The sequence below is a fragment of the Adiantum capillus-veneris genome, chromosome 29 (assembly GCF_014529385.1).
Source record: "Adiantum capillus-veneris isolate H3 chromosome 29, ASM1452938v2, whole genome shotgun sequence".
Lineage (NCBI taxonomy): Eukaryota > Viridiplantae > Streptophyta > Polypodiopsida > Polypodiales > Pteridaceae > Adiantum > Adiantum capillus-veneris.
Window position 1 is genome coordinate 76941741 of NC_140959.1, and position 17516 is coordinate 76959256.

General features: G+C 43.6%; 1 pseudogene; it reads right to left on the minus strand.

Annotated features, from left to right (window-relative positions):
• Window positions 1–60: 60 nt before the first annotated feature.
• On the minus strand, window positions 61–17211 carry LOC147419437 (uncharacterized; annotated as a pseudogene).
• Between the last annotated feature and the right edge of the window lie 305 nt (window positions 17212–17516).

Here is a 17516-nt window from a genome sequence, read left to right on the forward strand (position 1 = left end):
AGACTTTTGGGTAATCCTTTTTCTTTGTAGCTTGGACATGCCTGCGGACCTTGACCTGTGCTAAAAAAAAACCAATGCTAGAGAGAATCCCTCTTCACCTGCCATTGCCCTAAGAGTTGTTTGACAACCAAAAGAGCATCTCCCTTCACTATGATATCCCAAACTCGATACACTGCTTAATGCCCAAGTGGAGAGCCAATTACTCTGCCTTGTTGTTTGTATGCACATCCTCCAAATCATAAGCTTTTGAAAAAATCGTGTTACATCGTGGATCCTGTATAACGACTCCGCCTCCGGCGTTTTGGACAACCCTCCTGTAAGCACCATCGAACCACATGACAAAAGCTTTTTTTAGATCCGGTTCATCATTTGCCTCTTCTCGGACCACCCTGGGATACACTGGCAAATCTACACCCTTATTTACCATCACGTCTTTGAGACGTGACCTGCAAGTGTGATCAATTTTAAACTCAAAATCAAACTCCTGTAACTCTAGTACCCACTTCATAATGCGCCTCCCTGGTCGTAGGTGAAGCACCACTTCAGGTAATAAATTGTTAGAGGTAAGCACATAAAACTTGCGAACAATTAAATGCACTTTGAAGTTCCTGCAAGCAAACACTAGTGTCATCACGCATTGCTCAGCCTCTGTGTAAGACATCTCTCCTGGACTGATGACCCGAATCTCAAAGTAGACGGGTTTGTAGCATCGTCCTACCTTTTGTAGTAGGACTGCACCAATTGCAATTGTACCCACTGTCATAGCAACATAAAAATCATCCTCACGGTGGGGAGGACAAACAACGGGCAATTGACATAAGATTTCTTTAACCCTGTCAAAAGCTACCTGTGTGTCCTCATTCCATTGAAAGCCATGAATTTGTTGACTCATTTTTTGAAGAGGGTATACATACTGTGAAAGCATCCAAAAGAATCGAGAGAGGTACTTCAATTTATGCACAAATGATGCCAAACCTGTAGCACTTTTGGGAGGCTCCATCAACACAAGAGCTTTTACCTTTTTCGGATCAGCTTCAATACCATTCTGTGAGACCACATGCCCTAGCAAGTGAGCTCGAGGTTGAGCTAGCTTACACTTTTTAGGATTCAATTGACCACCCGCCTGATCTAGTTGATGAAAACATAACTTTAACTTTGAAAAAGGATCATTCCTAGATCTGTAACACCCTATGTCATCCATGAAAACCTTGATAAACTTACCAAGGTAGGGACCAAACACTTTATTCATCCAATCTTGAGTTGCGTAAGCATTCACCAAGCCGAAGGGCATTCTACGGTAGGCAAAACAGCCCAATGGCAAAATGAAAGTGGTTTTCAACTCGTCTTCAAGTTCAATGCCTATCTGGAAGTACCCAGAGAAGTCGTCCATAATAGAGTATCTTTCGTGTCCTGCAACTTGATTTAACAATGCCTATCTGGAAGTACCCAGAGAAGTCGTCCATAATAGAGTATCTTTCGTGTCCTGCAACTTGATTTAACATTGTCAGGAGTTTTTTGGAGCAAGGGATTGTTCATATGTACATACACATGCATGGTGCATCAAATAAAGGATTGCCCATTTTTTAGAGCCAGGTGGTTATGTGGGGCCCACGTGTGTACAGGTAGGACAGGGTGTACATAGTGCAGCGATTTTCACTATTATTAGTACCAGTGTGTTTTTTCTACAATAAGGAGGAGTTGGTAGCGTGTAAAACTTCTCGAGAAAGCTATCCGCGGGCCGACGACATGAGGTAAGCAGGTGCGTCAGATGGCATTGAGTGGCGTCAGGAGGTCGAACAGGGTCAATACTTGCACGCGGAGAAGTACGGACACGACGTGGGTGTTTTCTTGTGATACTTATGCAAAAAGGTCATCATGAGGACCAGTTTTTGGGGCCACTTCATGTGGTGGCGAGATGCATTATTGGAAAAAAGTTGATTGCCAGGTGTGCGAATGATGCAAAAAGGTGACAACTATGCATTGCGAGGTCAGTTTTTGGCCTGTTTGGGGTCCGTTTGAGATCATCTAAAAGGCCACGGGTGTCCAACTAATAAATCTAAGTGTGGGAACTGAAAAAAAAGAGAGAAGACCAGAAAAAACGTGGAGAAGAGAGGAGGAACAGCCGCAACTGTGTTTTTGCTCATTTTGGAGCCTGTTTTGGCCGTAAACTGCTCATCCGATGTCGAATTTGAGCACTTTGACATTGTAGACTGGGGTTTTGGGCCGTTCCGGACGTGATGGTGCTTTCCATTTTTCCAAATTTCTCACTCTTTTTCTATTGTTTTGGCTTTGTAAGTTTCTCCTATGAGCGAAGCTTCTGCTCCAATTTGTGATTGTATCTGGTATCTTTTGCCCATATTGTGTGAGCTATTTGCCCCATTGGTGTTGGCCCAAACTCAATTGTATCTAAACATCAGAAATTCTCCTCTTTTGAGCTGAGTTTTTTGGGTGTGTGTGTGTGTGTGTGTGTGTGTCTCTGTAGAGTGGGCAAGTGGATAGTCTCTCTCCTCTCACTCCAGAGGTGTGTTCCCTGTCTCGACCAGGTGTGTTGTGTAAGTCGAGTGGTGCCCCATAGTGTGTGCGTGTGTGTGTGTATGTATCATTCCAAGAGTGTGTGTCGGGTCGTTATAGAGGCGTTGTGTGTATTTTCATCCCGCTCACATTCTTTTGGCGCCCCCACGGAGGATCTTCTTCGAGTACCTTCTGTTTTGAGCTTCAAGCTTTGAGATTCGAGAGTACAGGTTGCAAGTTACAGATTACAGGTTACAGGTTACAGGTTACAGGGATAGGTACAAGTACAGGTGATTCACACAGGTACGGGTAGCTGGAGTACAGTGATATACTAGCAATGGTGTCACTTGTAGTTGTTGTGGGTATGCATCATTTAGCGCCTGTTTGAACGCATTGTCTGCTGGATTGTACGTTACTTGTGGAAACTGCTATTGTACGCCTTTGTGGAGCCATACTTGGTTTTATTTGGCAATCCCAGCCATTTCTGAGACTTGGTCTGGAAGATAGTCATTTTTGAGACTTGACTATACGCGATTTGCATTAGCCTTCGTGTGAGGGTTGATAGCGTGAGGTTTTTATTGAGTTGGGGGATTCTCAAATTTGGTGATCCTTTCGGTGATACAGGTAGCTGGAGCACCCTTTTCGTGACCTCGCCATAGGCTATGTACTAGTGAGTCCTATTTGATGCTCGGGTTCTATTGTTGACAGTTTATGCATATATATACAGTCTATATTTTGGGTTCCTACTGCTCTACTTCTGGGGAAACTCTGTCAAAATTTTTCCAAGTTATGATGGCTGGTTTGTTGGTCTTTTGAGCCATTTATACTGTTATGTTGCTGAAATTTTGGCAAAATCAAAGGTTAAATCAGGTGTGCCTTCTTGGGAGCTTCATGGTTGGCTTTAATGGATGATCAAAATGGCCCTCAATTCACTCCTTTTCATTTAACTCAAAGAATCCAGATAAATGTTCATGTGTCCAGGAAGATTTTTTTCCAACATCGCATAGTCTTTATGTTCGGGCCAAGAAGATTAAGAGAGATCCTGGAATGTCCTTTGCCTGTTGTAATTCCGATGATCAACTATGAAAACTCATTTGATGTGCATGTGTTTGTCCTTATCTAAAGTTGAGCTCCATTGAAGTTTCTGGGGATTCGGTAGTCAAAAGTTTTGGGTTCTTGCACGTGTGTTCAAAGGGGTTCTCAAAGCATTGTAACTTGGGTAGCCATGGCTTTCTCTTATCCGGAGTTTCATGGAAGAAGTGATGAAGATGTGGAAGACTTTTTGGAAAAGATGGAGGTTGCATGCATTAGCAACCAGATCCATGACCCAGCACAGATGTTACGTCTTCTCCAAATTTGTTTGAAGAGTGATGCACGAGTTTGGTCCAAAATATTTGAAGAGGAGTTGCATGCAGCGGATCCACCTGTAAGATTGAGTTGGGACAATCTAAGGCATGGGTTGGAAGTGGATTTTGTGAAGATAGAAGATCCTGACAAAGTGTGGCAAGAAGTACAAGCTTTGGTGCAAAAGGAAGGTGAGCCAGTAGATGCGTACATACGTAAGTTCTCATTGGCATGGGAGCGGATGTGCAAGGCCTTAGCACCACAGGTACCCCCGCCTGACATGATGAAGAAGGACAGGTTCTTGGCTGGTCTTTGGGAGAATATACGTTGGAGAGTGGAGCTAAAGGAGCCTAAGACATATGAAGATGCATTAGAGGTAGCAAGGAACAAAGACTGGAAGTTGAGGAAAATGAGCCAATTAGGGGTGGATTCTTTGCCCATGAGGTCTGAATTTCAGCCTATAGAGTCTTTACAAGGTCGCATGTCAGGGGTTCATCATGAACCAGTGGTTCCTGTTACTACTCAGGTTATGCCAGCAATGGTCACTACATTGGTGCAAGATGATGGGCTAAGGAAATACATGAGCCAAGTGGTAGATTTAATGAAGAATCTTAGCCTAAACATGCTAGGTCAAGTGGGAAATAATCGAGGTCGAGGGAGGTATGCATATCAGCCAGGAGGTGAAGAAAGACCTAGGAATGGTGTTGGACAAAGCAATGGTAGGTTCTAGAGGCAGACGCCCACATGTTACAATTGTGGAGAGTTGGGTCACATCAGCCCGCAATGTGATAAGCCACCAAGGATGGGGGGAGACATGTATCCATTGCCAAGACAGGTGTTAACTAGGTCAAATGATTATGGCATCGAAATTAAGGGAGATGAAGGAACCAGTGGATTAAACCAAGAGGAAAAGGGAAAGACAAAAGTGCTAAGTGTAGTCACCTTGGAGAAGGCATCAAAGCTAGAGGATATATTAGTGATGCCTATTGGGAAGAGGACCACAAAGGATAAGGAAGGAAGAAGTGCCCCAGGTCCTAGTAAGAAGAAAGGAAAGAGCCATGAAGGCGAGGATGAGCTACCAGACATTTGTCCAATAGTAGATGTGTGGCATAAAAGGAAAAATTTGGGACAAGGTTATGTGGATGGCGGAGCCCAAATATGCGTCATAACACACTCATGCGTTGAGAAGATGGGTCTCACAGTGGCGGGGGTGTCAAGTTTTTGGATCAGATTGGCAAACCATCAAAAATTAAAATGCTTGGGTGTTGTAAAGAGCTTAGAAGTGGAGGCATATGATGCAAAGGTAGTGGTTGATTTTCATGTGATGCCAGCAGGGTTGGGAGCATATCCTATTATACTGGGCAGACCATGGTTACGTGCAGTGGGAGCTGTTCAAGATTGGCGACATGGTACGATTAGCCTCTATGGAAAGACAAGTACCAAGAAGCTTTATAATATGGACACAAGGAAACGATTAGAGGAGCTTTATGAAGATGAGGATGAGTCTAGTGATGAAGACTCTTCCACGGTGACAGATGAGGACAGTGATAGCACTACTAGCAGTGATGAGGATGCTGATGTTGCATTTCTTTTGATGGACAAAGAAATCCAGGAGTTTGGTTTAGTTGCATTTGTGAATGAGGTTGAAGATGAAAGTGAAGGGCCTTATGAAGTGATTGAAGGGCTGATCCAAACCAAGGTTGAGTTGTCAAAGAAGCAGGAATTGATGACACAAATGATCAACAGAGACATCTCAGCTATGGAGAAGGAGATATATTTGCACATGCTGGCTAGTTTTCCTGATTTGTTCATTACTTCATATGAAGAGATCAGAGGGTTCAAGGGTGAAGAGATGCATATAGAGCTGAAAGAAGGTGCTAAACCAGTGCGGCAAAGGCTAAGAAGGATGGGTCAAGAGCAAATGGAAGCCTTGCGAGAAGAGGTGGACAAGTTATTGAAGGCAGGGTTCATAGTCCCTGTGGAGACCACAGAATGGGTGAGTCCAGTTGTAGTCAGTCCAAAGAAGGATGGGAAGTGGAGAATTTGTGTAGATTTTAAACCCTTAAATGCAGCCACTAAGAAGAACCCATATCCTCTTCCATTCATCGATCAGATCTTGGATTCAGTGGCAGGTTATGAGAGGTACAGTGTGTGTGATGGTTTTTCAGGCTATTTTCAATTAAAGATTGCTCTTAAAGACTGCACAAAGACCACTTTTATTACGCCATGGGGCTGCTATTGCTACACAGTATTTCCATTTGGGTTGTCAAATGGACCTTCCTTCTATCAAGAGAGAGCAAATTGGGTGTTGGAACCATTCATTGGTAGTTGTGTCAAAGCATTTATGGATGACTTCTGTGTTTATAGTAGCAGGGCTGAACACCATGAGAAGCTACAGATGGTATTGGCTCGATATGATGAATGTGGAGGACAACTAAGTCCAAACAAATGTCATCTAGCACAGCCAAGGGTGAAGTTATTGGGCCATGTGGTGTCAGAAAATGGCATTGAGGCTGATCCAGACAAGGTTAAGTCTATTATTCTTCTTCCATCACCTACGAGTACGAAGCAATTGGCAACCTTTATACACAAAGTGAAGTACATGGAAAGGTTTATTCCATTGTCTTCTCAGATTCTTTATCCATTACAACAAGTGGCAAAGCATGATCCATTGCAATGGGAGGACAACTGTGAAGAAGTGTTTCAAGAGGTGAAAGAGGTGTTAGGGGGGTTCTCAGCTATGCAGGCTCCTGATTGGGAGCAAGTGTTTTATGTAAATCCATCAGTAGGGGAGGATTCCATTGGAGCCATGCTATTGCAAAAGGGGAAGGGAAGCCGTTATATGAGGCCAGTGTATTTTGCAAGCCGTGTGAAGCTGGTAGCAGAGAGAAAATTCTCGGAAGTAGAGCTAGTGATGGCCAGTGTAATATTTGCTTGTCGACGATTTTGTCATTACGTGCTACCAGGACCTTTTGTTTTCTTGAAGAGTTATGCCTTTTTGCCACAGTTAATTAATGGCACTAACATGTCAAATGTGGTCAAGAAATGGGTAATTGAGCTGCAAGAATTTGAGTTCTCTTTTCTAGTGGAAGATAGTACAAGGGCTACCCTAGCTGATTTGTTGACCTACAAGGAGAATCCCCTTATTGTTAAGGAAGAGGTGGTGAGAAAGGTAGTTGAAGAAGTGCCACAGATCAGCAATGCACATGTGTTGTTCTTTGATGGTTCATACAGAAAGAGCCATGATGCAGCTTCAGGGGGTATAGCACTTTATGATCCAGAGGGGAAGCTAGTATGCAAGAGAGGGTTCAAATTGGATGCTCATAGTAACAATGAGGCTGAATATGCTACTCTGGAAGCCGGATTACACATTTGTTTGAAGCATGGGGTTCGAAGGTTGAGCATAAAAGGTGATGCCTTGTTAGTGGTGAAGCAAGTGCTGGGTGTGTGGAAGAGCAAGAACACCTCATTGAAGGAAATGTGCTTCAGAATTAAAGGCCTGTTGAAAAAGTTCGAAGCATGGATCATCAGACACATTGAACGTGCTCTAAATGGAGAGGGACATGAAGCAGTTCAAGGCATGATTGGGGAGCTATATGTGTTCAGGACCACTTTACCTCTTTATCATGGCCGGGAAAGTTTGGCTCAAGAAGAGGAGTTTTTGCTAAAAAGAATCATTCCAAAGGAGATTCAGAAGTCTAAGAAGTATGTCTTTGTGCGTAGATCATACAGGTACAAATTGATTGGTGATGTCTTATACATGAAAGGGGCTGATCTCGTGTTGAGACGTGTACCTTGGCGGGAGGAGCGTTACAGAGTGTTGGAGGAGAATCATGAAGGTGCATGTGGTGGCCAGTTTGCTCTAAAGATCACCCTGCATAAGATTTTGCAAGAGGGGTATGTATGGCCTAGTTTGCACAAGGATGTTCACCATTGGTGTAGGTCTTGCAATAGGTGTCAAGCATTTGGGAAGAGAGTGTTGAAGCCAGAGCTACGAAAAACCATTATGGCGTTTGATGTGTTTGAAAAGTGGGGGATTGATGCAATAGGCCCGTTACCTATCACAAGCAGGGGCAAAAGCTATATTTTGACGGCAGTGGACTATCTTTATAGATGGGCAGAGGCTATAGCAGTAAAACAGATCAATGCAAAGGATGTGGAAAAATTTTTGTATGATGAAATATGTTGCAAGTTTGGGGTGCCATTAGAGCTAATTTCAGATAAGGGGCCAGGATTTAGAGCTAAACTGCTAGACTTCTTATGCGCAAAGATGAAGGTTAGGCACCAGCATACCACTCCTTATTACCCACAGTGTAATGGCTTAAATGAAAGATTCAATGGTGAGTTGGTACAGATTCTTTCGAAAGTGACAGAGCACCAAGGAAAGAATTGGGATTTGGAATTTCCTAGTGCATTATGGGCTTACCGTACTTCGGAGAAGACAGGTACAGGGTTTACTCCATTTCATTTGGTATATGGAAAGGAAGCACTATTGCCTGTGGAAGTAGAGTTGCCTGTGGTCAAGATGTTAGAGAAGTTGCTTGGGCTGCCTAGTGATGCATTCAAAGAGAGGCTCTTGCAGTTACAAGAGGTTCAGTTGGATAGGATGAGCGCATTGGAGCATTATGGACAGATGCAGGATAAGGCTTTGGCAAAGATAAATGAAAAGGTCAAAAGTAAGGGTATCAAGAAGCATGACTTGGTTTTGCGCTACAATAGTAAGCTGGACAACACCTTCCAAAAGAAGTTTCAAATTAAGTGGGAAGGCATTTCAAGGTAGTGGAGTGTTTCTCGAATGCTACATATCAGTTGGCTAACCTGGATGGTGTTCTACATAAGTCAAGGGTAAATGGATTGCGTCTTAAATTGTATCATGCTAGATGATGATGGTGGAGCAAGATGAGCTGTCTGTGGATCAAGCAATGTTGGTGAAGGATGAGGAGACCTGTGATGCGGCGAGTCTCATATCTCTCTTTGCTGCTGCTGATCATGAATGATCTAGCAGGCTAGGGGATGGGCAAATTATGTCAGGATTTTTCAAATTATGTCAGGATTTTTTTGGAGCAAGGGATTGTTGATATGTACATACACATGCATGGTGCATCAAATAAAGGATTGCCCATTTTCCAAAGCCAGGTGGTTACGTGGGACCCACACGTGTAAAGGTAGGACAGGGTGTACATAGTGCAGCGATTTTCACTATTATCAGTACTAGTGTGTTTTTTCTACAATAAGGAGGAGTTGGTAGCGCGTAAACCTTCTCGAGGAAGCCATCCGTGGACCAACGACATGAGGTAGTCAGGTGCATCAGATGGCATCGAGTGGCGTAAGGAGGTCGAACGGGGTCAATACTTGCACGCGGAGAAGTACGGACACGACGTGGGTGTTTTCTTGTGATACTTACGCAAGAAGGTCATCATGAGGACCACTTTTTTGAAGGAGTACGAGCGGAAGTGCGACGCGAGAGAGAGTGCGAGAAGAAGAGCACGACGATATGGTGAACTCGCTCTACTGTAATGTGTAGAGCATAGTGAGTTCTTATTAGGTTTTTACAAAAGAATATGTGTACATACCTGGCGACCCGCCCACTTACCTGGGCAACCACATTGGGCTTTATACCCCAACAACCTCCCACTTAAAGTCTAATGTGGTACTTTAAATGTGAGAGAAGCTACTATACAAGCTAATATACAAGAGATGTAGAGAAGTGATGTACTACCCTACACCTAACTGCTTGCGAAAATGCGCAAAGCTCACTGAGGGAAGTCCTTTTGTAAGTAGATCAGCAGGATTTTCTGTGGTGTGAACTTTGACAAGCTGAAGTTGCTTATCCTCGAGCATTTCCCTGATGAAATGATACTTCACATCCACATGCTTTGTCTTTGAGTGATAAACTGGATTGCGAGCCAATTGTATAGCACTTTGACTATCACAATATAAGACAGGCATCTCTTCTTTGATTCCCAAATCTGTTACTAGTCGATTAAGCCAAATTGATTCTTTGCATGCCTCTGATGCTGCAACATATTCAGCCTCTGTAGTAGACTGAGTAACACAATCTTGTAATCTAGAATGCCATAATACTGCTCCACCAGCCAATGTAAAGACATACCCTGACGTAGACCTTCGGTTTTCTAAGTCACCTGCATAATCTGAGTCTGTAAAACCCTTTACACTTAGCTCCTGACTCCCATAGCATATACGCATACTCTTTGTAGCTTTCAGGTATCTCAATATTCCTTTCACTGCCTCCCAATGTTTCTTGCCTGGGTTTGACATGTATCGACTTACTACTCCCACTGCAAATGCAATGTCTGGGTGAGTAGCAATCATTGCATACATCAAACTACCCACTACAAACGCATATGGAATCTTATCCATTTCAGCCTGTTCTTCCTCAGACACAGGACAATCTTGTTTGCTAAGTTTCACATATGGTGGCAATGGAACACTCAATGCCTTTCCCTTCTCCATATTGAAACGTTGCAAAACCTTGTCAATATACTCTGTTTGCGATAACCAAATCAACTTCTTTGATCTGTCTCTCTCAATGCGCATACCAAGTATATGACTTGCCTCACCCATGTCTTTCATGTCAAACGATTTTGCCATCTTTGACTTCAGAGCTGAAATTTCTTCCAAGTGCTTGCCAGCAATCAACATGTCATCCACATACAAAATAAGGATCATCCAACTACCATCCTTAGCCTTCTTTGTATATAGATAGTGATCGAACTCACTACGTTTGTAGCCTTGAGAAATCATAAACTTGTGGAATTTATGGTACCATGCCCTCGGTGATTGTTTTAAGCCATAAAGACTCTTTAACAACTGGCATAGCCAATCTTCCTTTCCTTTCTCAACAAACCCTTCTGGCTGCTGCATGTAAATTTCCACATCTAAATCACCATGCAAGAATGTTGTCTTGACATCCATTTGGTGCAACACCAAATCTAATATGGCAACCAATGCAAGAAAGCATCTCAATGTAGTCATCTTGACCACCGGAGAGAAGACTTCCTCAAAGTCAATGCCTTGTTCTTGCTTAAAGCCCTTGGCAACAAGCCTTGCTTTGTACTTTGGCTGACTATCATGAGCGGTGATCTTATACCTGTAAACCCATTTACAAGGTAGAGCCTTTTTGCCCCGTGGTAATTTAACTAACTTCCATGTCTGGTTTTTATGCAGAGCTGTCATCTCTGACTGCCTGGCCAATTGCCAATTCCCGGAGTCCTTCATTTGCACTGCTTCCTTGTAACATGAAGGCTCATTGCAATCAGTCAACATGACATAGTTCATAGATGGAACAAACCTATCAGGAGGTCGCGTGACACGTCCAGATCTACGCACAATAGGTGGCTCAGGCTCAGCCACAACCTGTGGTTCCACTCTATCCTGTCCTTGATCCTCTTGAGCTCTGACATTTTGTCTTGCACGTGCAGGTCCATCTTCTTGGAAGACAACTCTTCTAATCTCCTCAACCCTCTCTGGTTTAGAATGATATTTGGATTCATTAAAGTGAACATCATTGCTGCGGACAACCTTTCTGGATTCTCGATCCCAAAGTCTGTACCCCATCTCACCAGAATTACCATAGCCTAGAAAGATGCACTTTCTACTCTTTGGCTCAAGTTTGTTCCTAAATTCCTTTGGAACGTGAGTATATGCCTCACAGCCAAAGACTCTGAGATGCTTGTATGAGGACATTTTGCCTAACCATACCATCTCTGGCATTGAATCCTTCTGCAAAACCTTGCTAGGAGATCTATTTACAAGATGAACAGCTGTTGATACAGCTTCAGCCCAAAACCCATTTGGCAGTTGTGCATTAGACAACATACTTTTGACCTTCTCTTGTATGGTCCTATTCATCCTCTCAGCAACACCATTTTGAGGAGGATTGTAAGGAGCAGTAAGCTCACGTTTTATACCTTTTGACTCACAAAAGTCCTGAAAGGCCTTTGAAACATACTCTCCACCATTGTCAGTGCATAAGCATTTAAGCTTCTTGCCACTCTGATTCTCCACAAGTGTCACAAACGTTTTGAAAACACTAAACACTTTATCCTTGTGCTTGAGAAAGTAAACCCATACTTTCCTCGAGTAATCATCTATAAATGTCATAAAGTAAGAAGCTCCCCCTAGAGATAGGTTAGGCATAGGTCCACACAAATCACTATGAACAAGTGCCAACTGTGTATCTCTTCTACTGCTTCTATGCTTATGTGGCTGCTGTGTTTGCTTACCATATAGACAATGTTCACAGAATTCAAAATCATTTAATGAAAAGCCAAGCAAATAACCAGAACGAGACAAGATTTCCATTCCCTTCTTGGACATATGTCCTAACCGGCTATGCCACAAAGAAACGTTCGGCTGCTCGGTTACATTGATTACATTTTTAGAGACATTTGATACATAAATCATGTAAAGTCCTCCAGACTTTACTCCATGTGCTACTGTCATAGAACCCTTGGATATCTTCCACATATTCTGTCCAAAAGTGGTGACGTAGCCAGCATCATCAAGTAAACCTGTGCTGATCAAGCTCTTTGTAATTGCGGGAACATGTCTCACATTCTTCAGCGTGAAAGAAGAGCCATTCTGAAACTTCAATTGAACATCTCCAACACCTAAGATCTCACATGTCTTCCCATTGCCTAGCCGAACATGATCTTTAGTGGTCACATAAGAGGTAAACCACTCCTTGTTTGGAGACACATGAAGTGATGCCCCTGAGTCTATAATCCAGTCACTCAGTGCATTTCCATCAGATGTTGTAAGAAGAGCTGAGTCCATTGTATTCTTCAAGAAGTAGATGTCTCCTGACACTAGACTGTCATCCTCTGCAACAGTGTTTGTCACATTTATTTCTTGAATCTTCACTGAGGACTTGTTCTTCTCACCATGGTCTTCAGCTTTCTCTTTGCCTTTTTCTGCTTTCCATTCTCTACAGTCTCTTTTCATGTGACCCTTCTTGCCACAATGGTAGCATTCTATGTCACTCTTGCCTTTAGCACTACGGGACTTGCTACGAGACTGATTCCTCTTTCCACCTTTGTACTTTTCATTGGTCCTTCCCCTGACAACTAAGGCTGTTCCTTTGCCTTTGTCCATTGTCTTTCTATTGGTTTCTTCAGTAAGCAGACTTCCTTCTACACCTGCTATGTTCAAACCATCTGGAGGTGCAGAATTACTCAAAGCTGTGCGAAAAGTGTCCCAACTTTCCGGCAATGTGATCAACAGGAACATAGCTCTAACAGGTTCATCAAACTTGACACCTTGAGCTGACAACTGACTGTAGATTGTGTTGAATTCATTCAGATGATTGGACATAGGTGTCCCTTCTTTCATCTTCAAGTCAACAAGCTTCTTAAGCCAGTATACCTGTGAAGCTGCACTCTGCTTCTCATAAAGATCACTCAGCTTTAACCATGCTTGATAAGCCGACATCTCGTCTGCTACATTGAAGTAAACGATTTCTGCCAAAGTCAGCATAATGGTAGAAAGTGCCAATTCATCCATTTCGCTCCATTCATCTTCGTCCATATCTTCTGGTTTTATCCCCTTAAGCTTTATAGGTTGTATCTGCTTCTTTTGTACCAACACGTGCCAAATATGCTTCTTCCACAATGGGAAATTGGTTCCATCCAGCTTCTTGATATTGTAAAGAGCAGTGTCCTGTGATCCAGCCTTAGCTACGCTTCACAGTAGTTTACTTTCCTGGGAAAAATTCGGCAGAGTTTCCCCTGTAAACTGACCTCTGAACCAATATCAACCTGTCAAATGAACCAAGAAAGCTTCATATTCTGCAATAATTTTGGTAGAGTCTCCTTTGTAAAATGGCTCTGGTGTACTAAAAACAGACCAAAAAACAGCTCAAAAAAACCACTGTCTCTCTGACACTGTAAGCTGTGGGTAAACCTGTCCTGCACCTGTACTGTCTCTGACTGTCCTGTCACTGTCCTGTAAGCATAGACTGCGACAATGCCTCAACGGCAGTAAAGCAAAGATGCAATCCCAACTGTCTAACTCACAGTCAATACATCCTAGCTGCCTATCTAAGGGTGCTCGAGGGATCGCTCCAAGACCTGTATCACCGAAAGGATCTCAACATTCAAGAATCCCCCAGCTCAATAAAACCTCACTCGACTCTCAACAAAGGCTGCAGTAAATTTAACAGTACATAGATTTCCCACAAAGTCATACATCCACAAATTTGCCACTGTATGCTGTAACCGCTGCGGTGGTTGTTTGTTGCGTGACTCACAGCCAGCAAACCCTCAACAGACATACATCATCTCTGACAATATATCCCATGTGGAAGTACCTGCAATGTCAGGATGAAATCTGGAGTATCAAGCAGCAAACACAAGCTACCTGATGAACTAGTGGATGTCGCCTACAGTCTATGTGTAGATGCGCCCGTGTCGTATGTGACACGCCTCCAAGAACTGTGAGTCGTCCTTCGATGTGTAGACAGCCACAAATCAACACTCTGGGAGTGTCGATATCCTCAGCACCTGTAGTCTTAGGCCGAAAACCCCAAATTTGCAGAGTCGGATCTGCACCCGTCGAGACCACGTAGTCGAAAATGGCCTGCGCAGACCTTTGTCGAAGCCGAACGGTGGCCGAGATGACCTCAGAATGAAATTATGAGCACACCGAGCCCTTCGGGTTAACCCACAAGATTTGGGGCCGTGTCTTTGCCTGTCAAATTTCACTCCAATCTGAGCTGGTGACTCTAGCCTCCTGCAATGCTGCCCTGAGCCTCGATCTCAGCTCTGATACCAGTTGGAGGAGTACGAGCGGAAATGCGACGCGAGAGAGAGAGAGTGCGAGAACAAGAGCACGACGATATGGTGAACTCGCTCTACTGTAATGTGTAGAGCATAGTGAGTTCTTATTAGGTTTTTACAAAAGAATATGTGTACATACCTGGCGACCCGCCCACTTACCTGGGCGACCACATTGGGCTTTATACCCCAACATTTTTGGGGCCACTTCATGTGGTGGCGAGATACATTATTGGAAAAAAGATGAGTGCCAGGTGTGCGAATGATGCAAAAAGGTGACAACTATGCACTGCGAGGTCAGTTTTTGGCCTTTTCAGGGTCCGTTTGAGGTCATCTAAAAGGCCACGGGTGCCCAACTAATAAATCTAAGTGTGGGAACTGAAAAAACAGAGAGAAGACTAGAAAAATCAGAAATTCTCCTCTTTTGAGCTGAGTTTTTTGGGTGTGTGTGTGTGTGTGTATCTGTGTGGAGTGGGCAAGTGGATAGTCTCTCTCCTCTCACTCCAGAGGTGTGTTCCCTGTCTCGGCCAGGTGTGTTGTGTAAGCCGAGTGGTGCCCAATAGTGTGTGTGTGTGTGTGTGTGTCATTCCAAGAGTGTGTGTTGGGTCGTTATAGAGACGTTGTGTGTGTTTTCATCCCGCTCACAACGTTTCATCCTAAAAGGGGAAAGGATAATAGTTCCGCTTGGTTGCAGCATTTAAAGGCTTATAATCAACACACACCCGCCATTTTCCGTTCTTCTTGGGTGTTATGACAACTGGGGAGACCCACTCAGATTCTTGCACGGGATAGATAATACCTGCATCCAATTGATTGTTGATTTCCTGCCAGAGAGCCTCCTGCTGAATTTCCCCTAACCTCCTTAGCTTTGCGCCTTTGGTTTATGCCCCTCTTTGAGTATGATCCTGTGTTCGACTTCCTTGGCACCTCACAAATCTTTATACTCAGTGGAAAACAAATTAGGATAGGATGCACAGAGTTGCACATAACTTCCCTTCTCTTGCTTTGTTAAGTCTTCTCCTAACATACCTCTTACCTCTTGGGCGGCATCAATAGGGGAAACTTGAGCTTGCATACCTTCTTTTGGAATAGAGTTATCGATAGTAACCCCAAAGAGATCAGCATCAACATGGAGGAGATCGTCATCAGTCTTTCCCTCTTCTGTATCTGTGTAGCCTTCATCATAGGTTGAATCCGTTTCGTATTCATAGCTTGTTGTAGAATCATCTCCCTTGTCTTTCGCCATGAGATGAGAGAAACTCTCCCTCGTCAGTAGATCAAGCATCACCTGTCTATCATTCTCTTTATCGAATAAAGTAAATACCCCTTTTCCCCAATCTTGCTTGGCCCCCATTGCAAGAAGCCATGGTCTACCCAATATGATAGGGTAAGCATTGTCGCTAGCTTTCATGACAAAAATATCAATAAGGAATTCAACACCCATAACCTTTACCTTCACATCCTGTGCTATGCCCAAACACCTGGCCTTGGTATGGTTGGTCATCCTCATTCGTACATTAGATATTACCACTACTTTAACTCCGGCATCCTTCATGGTGGATTCTCTCATGACACACACTTGGGCCCCTCCATCAATGTATGCCTGCACCTGCATCTTCTTTTCAATAAGAGCATCAACAAGTGGAAGCACATCCGTTGGCCTCCCAACCCTCAATGCTAGATTCCCCACAATATGCACTCTTGTTTTGTCCTGTGGAAGCCTGGTGCTAGCACTAGTATACCACTGACGTCGCAATTTAGGATTTAAGGCAAGCAGTTGATCGAAAGTAATATTAGCCTTTTGGATCTTGACATCACTCACCAAGTCATATTTGGAATGATCCCTTCCAAGTTGGTAGTCAGATTGCTTGATTTTACACCTCCTTCTTCTTTTGCTCGGCTCTGCCTGCTCTCTATCTTCGCTGATTTTTCCTTTGCCTTTGCGAGCTCTAGTTTCCCGCTCTATCTCCGTCTCTCTTCCTTCATGTGCTCTCTTGTTGGCCAAAAAATCCACTACCTGCTCATCTACTCCAATTATGTTAACACGATGAACTTCTTTATTACCTTGAGGAGCGGGAGGCACAGGATTGTCAAACTGCTAATCTCTTTTCCCGCTGAATTTCCCTTGTCCTCTCCCTCTTCCGAATAGTGGGTACATACCTCCTCTTTCCCTTGGTGGATGTGGGCAATCCGAAGCGTAGTGTCCTTCTTCACCGCAATTATAGCAATGGCCAGGCAACTGCCTAGCTCTTCCTTTGCCCTCTCTTTGCTGCCCTCTATCCATCACACTCAAATGAAGCTCTTGCATTTGTTTCGATAGATCTTGAACAGTACGTACCCAGTGTTGAGGAATAGCTGCCACTCCATGATTTGCTTGATCCTCTGCACGAACCTCGCCTTGAGGGCTTGGTGGCTGCTCGTATCCCATCATACCTTGTTCGATCTTCTTCTTGATCTTCCTGCTCTTTGCTCGAGAAATTGCTACATCACTGTTGTAGTTCTCGGGGCTTTCGAAATCCACCTTTTTTCGTACCTTGGGATGTAGGCATGACATAAATTTGTCAATCTTGAAATAGTCGTCATTGGACAATTGCATTGATGTGGCTAATTCTACCCAACATTATTCAAACCAATTAAGAAAAATAGTAAATTCTTCACTTACATCTTGTTTGAGAGCTTTTACTTCGTGTCCATATCCATAGGTGATACTTCCTTTCGAAAACATTGTAAGAAACTGGTCCGTAGAGCCGGCCATGCATGTCGCGGCTCGCCCAGCAATGTATCGAACCGGGAAATGGGAAAAGCACCAGCACACTGAGTGAATGCCTCTCTATAGCCCAGTGACTTCACAACACCCCTAACCAC